The sequence below is a fragment of the Pan paniscus genome, chromosome 19 (genome assembly GCF_029289425.2).
Source record: "Pan paniscus chromosome 19, NHGRI_mPanPan1-v2.0_pri, whole genome shotgun sequence".
NCBI classification, from domain to species: Eukaryota; Metazoa; Chordata; class Mammalia; order Primates; family Hominidae; genus Pan; species Pan paniscus.
This window is the reverse complement of record NC_073268.2, coordinates 75,570,654-75,583,043: the sequence shown is the minus strand read 5'-3', so window position 1 is coordinate 75,583,043 and position 12,390 is coordinate 75,570,654.

Below are 12,390 nucleotides of genomic sequence, written 5' to 3'. Positions count from 1 at the left end.
CCCAGAATCCCAGATTGCTAAGAATTCTGAGAAAAGTCTAGTCCAAGTTTTTACTATCAGGCAGGATTGAATTTAAATCTCAGATATGGGTAAGCATATTTCCAGAACTTAAAATGAAATAAAAAGTAAATCTCAGACAGATGGAAATATTTCCAATACACAGTTGAACAGCCATCTCAAATGCTGCCATGGCTGTACTGCGTGATAATATGCTTTATTGTAATTACTTCACTCAGTCATTTAATTATCAATTCAAAAACATATTTATGGCCAGGCGCGGTGGCTCACGCCTGTAATCCCAGCACTTTGGGAGGCCGAGGTGGGCAGATCACCTGAGGTCGGGAATTCAAGACCAGCCTGACCAACCCGGAGAAACCCCATCTCTACTAAAAATACAAAATTAGCTGGGCGTGCTGGCACATGCCTGTAATCCCAGCTACTCGGGAGGCTGAGGCAGGAGAATCACTTGAACCTGGGAGGTGGAGGTTGCAGTGAGCCGAGATCTCGCCATTGCACTCCTGCCTGGGCAACAAGAGCAAAACTCCATCTCAAAACAAACAAACAAACAAAACGAAAAACAAAAAAACATATTTACGGAGCACCTACTATGTACCACGTACTATTCAAGGCATGTGGGATATACAGGCAACAAGACAAGGTCTTATTCCTTGTGGAAACCACTTACATGTAGAGATAAAGTAAGAAAAAAAAGAGAAGAAGAGAAAGAAAAAGGAAAGGGCTGGGTGCAGTGGCTCATTCCTGTAATCCCAGAACTTTCGAAGGCCGAGGTGGGCAGATCACTTAAGTGTAGACACTCGAGACCAGGCTGGGCAACATAGATGAGAACCTGTCTCTGTAAGAAATACAAAAATTAGCCGAGTGTGGTGGTGCACACCTGTAGTCCCAGGTACTAGGGAGGCTGAGATGGGAGGATCACCTGAGCCCAGGAGGTTGAGGCTGCAGTGAGCCAGGATTGTACCACGGCACTCTAGCCTGGGTAAAAGAGTGAGACCCTGTCTGAAAAAAAAAAAAAAAAAAAAAGGAAGAAAGGAAGGAAATGGTGATAAGTGATAAGAAGAAAATAAAACAAGGTAATAGATAAAGAGTGACTGGAGGAGGAAGGGGTGAGGTGGGGCTAGAAAGGGCCAACATTTGAGCAGAGACCTGGTGGGTAAGAAAGAGCCAGGTATGAGAGAACCCAAGGAAAAACCATCCTAAGCAAGGAGTGCCGAGATCAGCTCGGTCAGGGAGACCCTAACCCAGCGGCGCTAGAGGAATTAAAGACACACACAGAAATATAGAGGTGTGAAGTGGGAAATCAGCGGTCTCACAGCCTTCAGAGCTGAGAGCCCCAACAGAGATTTACCCATGTATTTATTAACAGCAAGCCAGTCATTAGCATTGTTTCTATAGATATTCGATTAACTAAAAGTATCCCTTATGGGAAACAAAGGGATGGGCCAGAATAAAGGAATAGGTTGGGCTAGTTACCTGCAGCAGGAGCATGTCCTTAAGGCACAGATCGCTCATGCTATTGCTTGTGGCTTAAGAATGCCTTTAAGCGGTTTTCCGCCCTGGGCGGGCCAGATGTTCCTTGCCCTCATTCCGGTAAACCCACAACCTTCCAGTGTGGGCATTGTGGCCATCATGAACATGTCACAGTGCTGCAGAGATTCTGTTTATGGGCAATCTGGGGGCCAGTTTATGGCCAGATTTTGGGGGGCTTGTTCCCAACAAGGAGACCTCAGTACAAAGTCCCTGAGCAGAAACAAGCTTGATGTGTTCAAGGCACAGAAAGAATGTCCAGGTGCTTGTGGTCACGAGGCTGCGAGTGACAGACAGAATATGTAGGACCTTGAAGATTCTGAGTTTCATTCTGACTGCAGAGGAGCAGCAAGGTCTGCTTTATACCTTGAAAAGCTCACTGTGGCTATTCTTGGAAATGTACTATAAGGGGCATAAGTGGAAGTGAGGAGACCAGATAAGGAGGTTATTGCCGGAGTTCAGGCAAGACATGGTGGCTTGAATCAGACTGTAGCATTGGAGATGATGAAAACCCGTCAGATTTGAGACCTCTTTTGGGGGCAGAGCTAACAGGACTTGCCTAGGGGTTAGATATGGGTGAGGCGTATTGACAGAGAGGAATCAAAGCTGACTCCTGGATTTTGAACCTAGTAAACTGGGAGGATGGTGATGCTTAAATTAGATGGGATTGTTGGGAGAGATTACTTATTCCATGTCTTCCTCCTCCTCTAGAGAAGCTGGAGCTATTCAGAAGCATCATTCGTTACTTCCATAGCTAAAAAGTACAACAAATCTTAGTCGTGGCCCATGAGGATCAGCTCACAATGTTCTTAGTACTGCAGCCTTCTCCAGGAGTCTGCCCTCAACCTAGTGCACATCCACGCGATGACCCAGGCCAGGAACTTGGGACCCAGGCTACAGCCCTCCCTTCCTCTCACTAAAGGATAAAAACAGAAAAGTAGCTGAGCACTTCCTGTGTCAGACACTGTGCTAAGCACACGGATCTCATTTGATTTTTGCCACAACCCTGTGCTGTAGGTGCCATTATTATCACCATTTTACTAATGGAGAGACTTAAAGTTAAGCAACATGATCAAGTTCGCTGCTAGGAAGTGTTGGGTGGAGCCATAGCCTGTGAGGTAACCTCGACTCCCATGGCTCTGCCTTCCTTATCTGTTTCTTCCTCTCTGTCCCCACGGGCACTGCCCTTGGTTAGGCATTTCACTTTTTCTCACCTGCAATATTGCTGCATCCTCCTCAATCACCTCTCGCCTCCATCCAGCCTCTGTGCCTCTCTGTAGTCCTTCCTTCCATAACTGTCCAAGTGGAAATGTGATGTGTATCTGACAACGTCATGCTTCCGCTCGAAAATCTTTTCCCCCCACCCCGTAAGTAAGGAAACAAGCTTGAAATTCTTTAATGACTTCTTGATGCCTATGAGTTAAAACCTAAACACCTTACAAGGCCCTTCAAGACCTGGCGCCAACTTCCCTGTGTGGCCTGATCCTCTCTTCTGCTGTTTCCCTTGAACTCTGTGTTCCAGGCATACCAGATGCACTTGAAGTCTCAGGTCTGAGGACTGGGCCAGATGTCCCCTCTGCCCACAATGCCTCTTCCTTTTCTCTTCTGTGCAACCACTGTGCATATGCACACACGTGTGTTACACACACACACACACACACACACAGCATATCCATTTGGTGATTCCCACAAATTCTTTGAGACTCAGCTCTGAAGATGCCCCCTAGGAAGCTCTTCCTCACACTCATAATCAGATATAGGCACCTATTCCTCTGACACCACCCCTTCAGCCCTCTGATGAAGCAAATTATTTTTTATTGTAATTTTCTCTTTACAAAGTGTCCATCTTAGAGAATATAAGGTCTGTGAGGGCAGGAACCATAGTTATGTTGTGACTGTTGTATCCTCAGCATCTGTACATGTTCATAAATATTTGGCTTTTTGTTATTTATTTTTTTCTTTTTTTGACACAGAGTTTTGCCCTTGGTGCCCAGGCTGGAGTGCAATGGCATGATCTCAGCTCACCGCAACCTCCACCTCCCGGGTTCAAATGATTCTCCTGCCTCAGCCTCCCAAGTAGGTGGGATTACAGGTGCCCACCACCACGCCCGGCTAATTTTTGTATTTTTAGTAAAGACAGGGTTTTGTCATGTTTTGCAGGCTGGTCTCGAACTCCTGATCTCAGATGATCCACCCGCCTCAGCCTCCCAAAGTGCTGGGATTACAAACGCGAGCCACTTTGCCCAGCCTAATATTTGTTAAATGAATAAATAAATGGCTTCTTGAAATGAATTGATCTTCAAAGTAGATTCTGAAATCTTGGAAACACTTTGTCCTCACATTTTCCCTTTGTTGGACTTATTTCCCTGGGGATTTTTGCTATAGTGGGGCTTGGGTTGGAGGCTGAATATATAGTGGTTAAAATATAGACTCCAGGCTGGCCATGGTGGTTCACATCTGTAATCCCAGTGCTTTAAGAAGCTGAAGCAGGAGGATTTCTTGAGCCCAGGAGTTCAAGGCTGCAGTGAGCTATGATTACACCACTGCAATCCAGCCTGGGCAACAGAGCAAGACCCTAATCTCTTGAAAAAAAAAAAAAGAAAAAAAAAGAAGTCACCATCTCAGCCTCTGTTTTATTTATTGTAAAACTGAGTTAATAATAGGACCTACCTTAGAGGGTTAATGTGAAGGCTAATGAAAAAGTACATGTAGGCCGGGTGCAGTGGCTCATTCTCTAAGAGTGCCTGTAATCTTAGCACTTTGGGAGGCTGAGGCGGGCAGATTGCCTGAGCTCAGGAGTTGGAGACCAGTCTGGGCAACGTGGTGAAAACCAGTCTCTACAAAAATACAAAAACTAGCCAGGCATGGTGGCGTGTGCCTGTAGTCCCAGCTACTTGGGAGGCTGAGGCACGAGAATTGCTTGAATCTGGGAGGCGGAGGTTGCAGTGAGCCAGAATCACACCACTGCACTCCAGCCTAGGTGACAGAGCAAAACTCTGTCTCCAAAAAAACCAAAAAGTACATATGGAACATTTGGTGTCTGGCACAGAGTGAGTGCTCAATACAAATGAGCTATTATTAGCAGCTATTTTCCTGACAGCTTCACTTGACCCCATTGTGTCACCATCACTTTTTGAACCAAATGTCTGGAGTCTGGTTCTCAAACATGGGCACTCGATTTCAGCAGGCTTTACATTTGCCATCGTACTGGGTCACACTGTATACTAGGCCTTGGGGGAAATGGATCCAGATGGTGTCTGAAACTAGGGAGTAGCCTTTTGCTTGTAAGTCATTATTTATTGCCTAGAAACGAAAAGTAAGCATTACCCACCAGTCAGCAGATTACCTGAATTCTTCAAAAGTCCCACCAGTCTATTCCCTGCTGCCCCTCGCTCTTTCTCAAATTTGGTCAAACAGAGGTGACTGGTGATTGTTGTGGCAATTTCCCCTTGGAGGAAAGGAAGTGGGACGCACAGACCCTCAGAGTAAGCTGCCGGATGTTTTGCTCCTTCCGTTGGCTACACAGGGTGTGTAAGAAAGCAACTCTGGGTAGACGGAGACCCCATTGTGACAGTCCCATACACAGCTGGAAGAAATGCCTTTCTTTCAATACTCAGGCAGAAGGAGGAGGTTGTAGTCTCCATTCAGGCTTGAGTTTTCTAGATGCTGGTTCAGCAGCCTCTTTGAGAGGTCATAATAGTCTCACTGGAGCCTTGAACTAAATAGCCCAGATTATAAATTGGGAGATTGGCCAGACATGGTGGCTCACATCTGTAATCCCAGCACTTTGGGAGGCCAAGATAGGTGGATGGCTTGAGCTCAAAAGTTCAAGTCCAGCCTGGGTAACATGGCGAAACCGCGTCTTTACCAAAAATACAGAAAATTAGCCAGGTGTGGTGGTGCACATCTGTGGTTTCAGCTACTCAGGAGGCTGAGGTGGAAGAATTGCTTAAGCCAGGGAGGCGGAGGTTGCAGTGAGCCAAAATCATGCCACTGCATTCCAGTCTGGGTGACAGAGTGAGACCCCATCTCAAAACAGACAGATAAATAAACAGCAAATTTGTATGCTAATGAAGTGAGGAGTGACATGATTTAAAGTAACAAAATGACTCCTCAAAAGGATTAAATGACTCTTCATGTCAAATGACATTTTTTTTTTGAGATGGAGTTTTGCTGTTGTTGCTCAGGCTGGAGTGCAATGGCGAGATCTCGGCTCACCGAAACCTCCACCTCCCAGGTTCAAGCAATTCTCCTGCCTCAGCCTCCAGAGTAGCTGGGATTACAGGCATGTGCCACCACGCCCAGCTAATTTTGACTCCCAACCTGAGGTGATCCACCCACCTTGGTCTCCAAAAGTGCTGGGATTACAGGCGTGAGCCACCGCACCTGGCCTTTTTTTTTTTTCTTTTGAGATGGAGTCTCGCTCTGCCGCCCAGGTTGGAGTGCAGTGGCGTGATCTCGGCTCACTGCAGCCTCTGCCCCCCAGGTTCAAGCAATTCTCCTGCCTCAGCCTCCCATGTAGCTGGGATTACAGGTGCACACCGCCATGCCCGGCTAATTTTTGTATTTTTAGTAGAGAGGGGGTTTCACCATGTTGGCCAAGATGGTCTTGATCTCCCAACTTCGTGATCCACCTGCCTCAGCCTCCCAAAGTGCGGGGATTATAGGCGTGAGCCACCGTGCCCAGCCATCAAAGGACGTTTTAGAGCCATTAAGAAATAACATAATTTTGGGTCGGGGTGAGGTCTTCTTTGAAATATGCAATCGTTTTGTGTTTTTTTTTTTTTTTTTTTTTTTTTTTTTTTTGAGGCAAAGGCTTACTCTGTTGCCCAGGCTGGAGTGCAGTGGTGCAATCTCGGCTCACTGCAACCTCAGCCTCCCAGGTTCAGGCAATTCTCATGCCTCAGCTTCCTTCATAGCTGGGAATACAGGCATACATCATCATGCCTGGCTAATTTTTGTATTTTTAGTAGAGACGAGGTTTCACCATGTTGGCCAGGCTGGTCTGGAACCCCTGGCCTCATGTGATCCACCTACCTGGCCTCTCAAAGTGCTGGGATTACAGGCGTGAGCCACCACACCTGGCCTAGTTTCTTATAAATTTAAACCTCCGCCTTACCATATGACCCAGCAACTCCACTCCTAGAAATTTACCCAAGAGAAATGAAAATGGAGGCACAATATCCATAAAAATCTGTACACAAATGTTTATAGCAGGTTTTTCAGAATAGCCAGAAACTGGAAACAAAACAAATGTCCATCAACTGGTGAACATATGATGGCATATCTGTACAATGGAATACTATTCAGCAATGAAAGGAACAACCTATTGATCCACGCGACATTATGGTTGAATCTCTAAAGCATTACGCTAAGTGAAAGAAGCCAGACTCAAAACGCTTTGTATGGCATTCTGAAAAAAGGCAAACTATAGGAACAGAAAACAGGATTGTCAGGGGCTGGGGCTGGAGGAGAGAGGTGATTACAAAGGGGACATGAGGAATTTTTTGAGGTGATGAAAATATTCTGTATCTTGACTGTGGTGCATGACAGGTATACATGACTGTGTACATTTGTCAGAACTTGTAAAACTGTATACCTTTATAATTATGTATTTATTTGGAGACTGGGTCTCACTCCATCACCCAGGCTGGAGTGCAGTGGTACACAGCCTGGAACTCCTGGACTCAAGTGATCCTCCAGCCTCAGCCTCAGCCAGTAGCTAGGACTACACGTGTGAGCTACCACACCCAGCTGATTTTTAAAATTATTTTGTAGAGACAGGGTCTTGTTATGTTGCCCAAGCTGGTCTCAAACTCCCGGCCCCAGCAATCCTTTCACCTTGGCCTCCCAAAGTGCTGGAATTACAGGTGTGACCCACGGCACCCACCTTTTTTTCAAAGGTGAATTTTACTGTTTGTAAATTATATCTGATTTGAAAAAAATATGTGTATCTATCTCTCTGGCTCTAGAGTTTCATAATCCTAGGCCATCAAGGGTAAGAAAAAAAAAGAAAAGATTCTCAGTAAGGGCAAAGTATTTGGGAGAAAACACCATAAAAGAAAGCCATGTTTTCCCACCTCCATCTCTCACTTGAAAGGAAAGGAAAGAGATTCCCTAGAGCAAAGAACAAGGAATAAGAGAGATTAGTGGGGCCTGGAGATGAAGAGGCTGGTCCTAAAGGGACCCCGCTGAAAGTTTTGCAGTCCATGCTCACTGACTGTGCAGCCTCTGACTTCGTGGGCTCATACATTGCTTGCATCCAGGCTCTACTTGTGAGAACTTCCTTTGGGCAACAGAGAGCACACCGCCCTCTGACCAGCCCCCTGAAGGGATTCCTGTTTGTGCTCCCAAGACTTTGCTCAGCTCCCTGTCCAACATAGCCCATGTGGAGAAATCTGCCACTTTGCTACTCCATGAGTAACTGCTAATCACCCCATTCTTCCCACCACTTGTACTTAAGTTGGACTGAATGGAACCATTTGAGGACCTTCCTTGCCCCCCCAACCCTGGTTGTAGAAAACATCTTTCTACATGCTTTACTTACGTTTCCCGTCCTCTAAGCTTCTCTCTCATTTACCTGAGTTTCCAGTGGAATAAGGTAAAAGCTAAAGTAATCTTTCCTTTCTCCCGCATATGTTCAATAAATATCATGAGTTTCCTTTTGGGTTAGAGTTGAAAGGAAGAATTCTTTGAGCATCTGTATATCCACTTGATTATTCCTTCATCAACCCTTCATTGAACCTTTAGTCTGGGTAGCTGTAAAGAAAGAGTCTGGGCTGGGCACAGTGGCTCCCACCTGTAATCCCACTGGGAGGCTGAGGTGGGAGGATCACTTGAGCTCAGGAGGTCAAGGCCACAGTGAGCTGTGAACATGCCACTGCATTCCAGGTTGGGCAACAGAACAAGACGCTGTCTCTAAAAAGAAAAGAGTCTGGGTCCCTGCCCTCAAGGAAGGGCTAGGGAGGGACACAGATAATACAACTTGATAAGGACCATACCAGAGGCCTGGGCCAAGTGCTGCAGGGACCCAGTGGAAGAGGGGCCATGATGGCAAGGCCCATGGGAAGCCTTTCTAGAACTTTACTTTCTAGTCCAACCAGTAACTGCTGTGGCAACACAGATCTTTCCTTCACTTGGGCAACTACCCACTCCCCTTTTTGCATAAGCATTCCCAGGGGGACTGAGAAAACTCCCTAAGGGCAGAGACCTTGTCTGTTTATCCCTAGCATAAAGCCTAGCTCATAAATATTTTTTGAAAGAATGTGTGAGTGATTGTCTTTGGGGATATTTAGCATTTGCCAAATTCCCTGGAAAGAAATATAAAATAAAACATGTTTAGAAAGTACATGCTGGGAGCTAAATGATGAGAACTTAGAACACAAAGAAGGAAACAGACACTGGGGTATGCTTGAGGGTGGAGGATGGGAGCGGGGAGCGGAGCAGAAAAGACAACTATTGGGTACTGGGCTTAATTCCTGGGTGGTGAAATAATCTATGTAACAAACCCTTGTAACATGAGTTTGCCTATGTCACAAACCTTCACATGTACTCCTGAACCTAAAAGTTAAAAAAAAAAAGTACATGAGAAAAAAGGGATCATTATCATCCATGATATTGAGAATCCCTCTCCTCTGTGCAGTGTTTCACATACATTTTCTTTTTTTATTTTTTTTTTTGAGATGGAGTCTTGCTCTGTCGCCGAGGCTGGAGTGTAGTGGTGCAATCTTGGCTCACTGCAACCTCTGCCTCCCAGGTTCCAGCGATTCTCCTGCCTCAGCCTCCCAAGTAGCTGGGATTACAGGCATACGCCACCATGCCCAGCTAATTTTTTTGTATTTTTAGTAGAGACAGGGTTTCATCATGTTGGCCAGGATGGTCTCGTACTTTCTGAGACTCAGTTGACCCATCTATAAAAACGGGTTACAGGCCGGGCACAGTGGCTCATGCCTGTAATCCCAGCACTTTGGGAGGCCGAGGTGAGTGGACTGTTTGAGCCCAGGAGTTTGAGACCAGCCTGGGCAACATAGTGAGACCCTGTCTCTACAAAAAAATTGACCTCAGGTGATCCACCCGTCTCAGCCTCCCAAAGTACTAGGATTACAGGCATAAGCCACTATGCCCGGCTTTCACATGCATTTTCTACTTTGAGTAACATAAATCCATGCCTTGCCCTCACACTACTGAAGCAAAAATCATGACCATTTCTTCAGCTATACAGTGCCAGGCTTTCTCTATGTGCATGATCTCACTTAGTCCTCACAGTAACTCTTTTTTTTTTGAAATAAGGTCTTGCTCTCTTGCCCAGGCTGGAGTGCAGTGGCACAATCATAGCTCACTGCAGCCTTAACCTCCCAGGCTCAAGCAGTCCTCCCACCTCAGCCCCCCAAGTAGCTGGAACTACAGGTGTACACCACCATGCCTGGCTAATTTTTTAATTTTTTTGTAGAGACAGGGTCTCACTATGTTGCCCAGGCCGGTCTCAAACTCCTGGGCTCAAACAATCCACTCACCTTGGCCTCCCAAAGTGCTGGGATTACAGGCATGAGCCACCGTGCCTGGCCTGTAACCCCTTTTTATAGATGGGTCAACTGAGTCTCAGAAGGTAACTGATCTGGCCAGGTGTGGTGGCTCACGCCTTTAACACCAGTACTTTGGGAGACCAATGTGGGAGGATCATTTGAGGCCTGGGCAACATAGTGAGACTCTATCTCTACACAAATAAAAATACAAAAATTAGCCAGGTGTGGTGGTGCAGGCCTGTAGTCCCAGCTACTTGGGAGGCCGAGATGAATCGCTTGAGCCCAGGAGATTGAGGCTGCAATGAGTTATGACAATGCCACTGCACTCCAGTGGCCTGGGTGACAGACCAAAACCCTATCTCTTAAAAAAAAAAAAAGGAAGGTAACTGATTTATCCACGGTCACACATCTAACTAGCAACAGAACCAGGTCTGACTCTGGTGCCCGAGTTTTAAACCACATGCCTGTGCGTCTCATGCCCACTGGTAGAAAAGTCTTTTGCAGGCATGCTCCACCAGGCGCGGTGGCTCAAGCCTGTAATCCCAGCACCATGGGAGGCTGAGGCAGGTGGATCACCTGAGGTCGGGAGTTCGAGACCAGCCTGGCCAACATGGTGAAACTCCATCTCTACTAAAAATGCAAAAATTAGCTGGGCATGGTGGCACACATCTGTAATCCCAGCTACTTAGGAGGCTGAGGCAGGAGAATTGCTTGAACCCAGGAGGCAGAGGTTGCAGTGAGCTGAGATCGTGCCACTGCACCCCAGCCTGGATGACACAGTGAGACTATAATAATAAAAAAAAAAAAAATACAGGCATTCTTATGTTGAGTTCTGTCTGCCTTGTCCCACTGTGTGCTTTTTCAAGCAAGCCTCCCTCAGGCTAAACCTGGGTTTACCCAAGGCAAGAGGAAATGTCTGATGCACTGGACTCAGAAAGTCCATGCCAGTTACTTATGAGAGAACGCTGACCTTTTCTTTGCAGGATGACTACCCACTCTCCCTTGTTAAACAAAAACTCCCAAAGCGGTCCCTCCTACAGCAAGGGCTCCAGGAGGTCAGCAGCTCTCTTTTCCCTCCAGCCTCCTCTCTCAGATGGCTGAGAATTCTCACCAGTAAACTATTTCTTTTATAATATCATTGAGATCTAAAACGAAATGAAATCTGAACCTTGGGTATGTCTCGTCTCCATGGAAACAGCTTCAAGCCTGAGTGCCTCCAAGAGATATGGGTGCAGTTCTTCCAGCTGCCCTGGAAATAAGTGACTGAGAACTGGGCAATGCCAAAACAAGGTCCTGTTGAATTAGCAGCAGTTTTAATAATAACCACAACAGGTTCAACATAGGATTAGGTCATCAGCAGCAGCATTATCAACCTGTATTTTCAATTTTTAAGTGTGCTGGCTTGGTCAAGAACCAGCCAAATGAATGACAGCACAGATCATCCTGTCTACTTTGGGAAGGGATGTTTTAAACTCTATTAAGGTGGTGCAAAGACTGTGGTAGGAAAAAACATAAACAGTAATAAATTTTAAGAACATTCTGTAGACGCATTTTCGCTTCTGGGAATGGGAAACTAAAATTTCCCTAAGAGGCTTCATTATTAAAGCCATAAATAAAACATCCCCGATTCGACTGCTTGGTTGCTTTGCTTGCGTGGCCTTGCTCTGGCGAAGTGGCTCAGAATTTGAGGCAGACACGTCCACGGGAAGCTGGGGAGGTGAGCGAATTTGACCGCATTGGGCCTCCTCCTCTCCAGCACGTTACCTGCACGCCAGACCAGAGTGCAGGGATGATGAGTGCATTTTGCTATACTGAAGACCACCAGAGAGGGTTAGCATAAAATTCAAGGATGATTTTTCTAGCTGATGCCCCCCTACCTTTCTTCTTTCCATAAACGTACATTCTCCTCTAGAAGTAAAAGCAAGCAGTATGGTGCAAGGACCACTAGCTTCATTGCCTAACAGGGCTGCTGCTTATTAGGCCCAGTAACCATGATTACTTCACTTCTCTGGGTGTCAGTCCCCTGTGTAGAGGTGGGCTCAGAGGGATGAGTGCTGAATCCTACATATCCTATGTGCTCACAGTGTTCACCATAGTGAGTTCCAATCAATCAATAAAGACAAGTGACACTTGCAGAGACCCATTTGTGCTGGGCACTTTATGGCTGTCATTATATTTGACCTCACGATAACTTACATGGTTGCTGGTGTTCCCTATTTACAGATGATGGAAACGAGACCTCATAATTGCAGTGACTTTCTCAAAGTGATAAATGTGTAAACATGCAGCCAGGCTTCAAATCCATCTGTCCAACCCCAAAGCC